Here is a 210-nt window from a genome sequence, read left to right as displayed (position 1 = left end):
CCCCCCCAGGTAAAAATGTGTATTAATGCGCATAAAGAAGCCAAGAAAAGATGGAAAAATCTCCAAAAGGAATCAAACGACCGATTACACATTCATTTAATATGTCACAAAAAGTTAGATTTTATTTCCATTATTTACACTTTCAAAACAACAGAAAACAAAAAAATGGCGTCTTCAAAGTTTGGGCCCCTGCAGAGTTAATACCTTGTG

At 34.8% G+C, this 210-nt stretch overlaps 1 protein-coding gene across 1 annotated transcript in view; it reads right to left on the bottom strand.

Annotated features, from left to right (window-relative positions):
* The window catches only part of LOC117945076 (protein turtle homolog B-like), a 14,664-nt gene that overhangs the window by 3,237 nt on the left and 11,217 nt on the right, over positions 1-210 (bottom strand). The window lies entirely within an intron of this gene.

Source organism: Etheostoma cragini, chromosome 5, assembly GCF_013103735.1.
Source record: "Etheostoma cragini isolate CJK2018 chromosome 5, CSU_Ecrag_1.0, whole genome shotgun sequence".
Classification (NCBI taxonomy): domain Eukaryota; kingdom Metazoa; phylum Chordata; class Actinopteri; order Perciformes; family Percidae; genus Etheostoma; species Etheostoma cragini.
The sequence above is the reverse complement of the archived record's forward strand: the minus strand, read 5'-3'. Positions and strand labels throughout refer to the sequence as shown.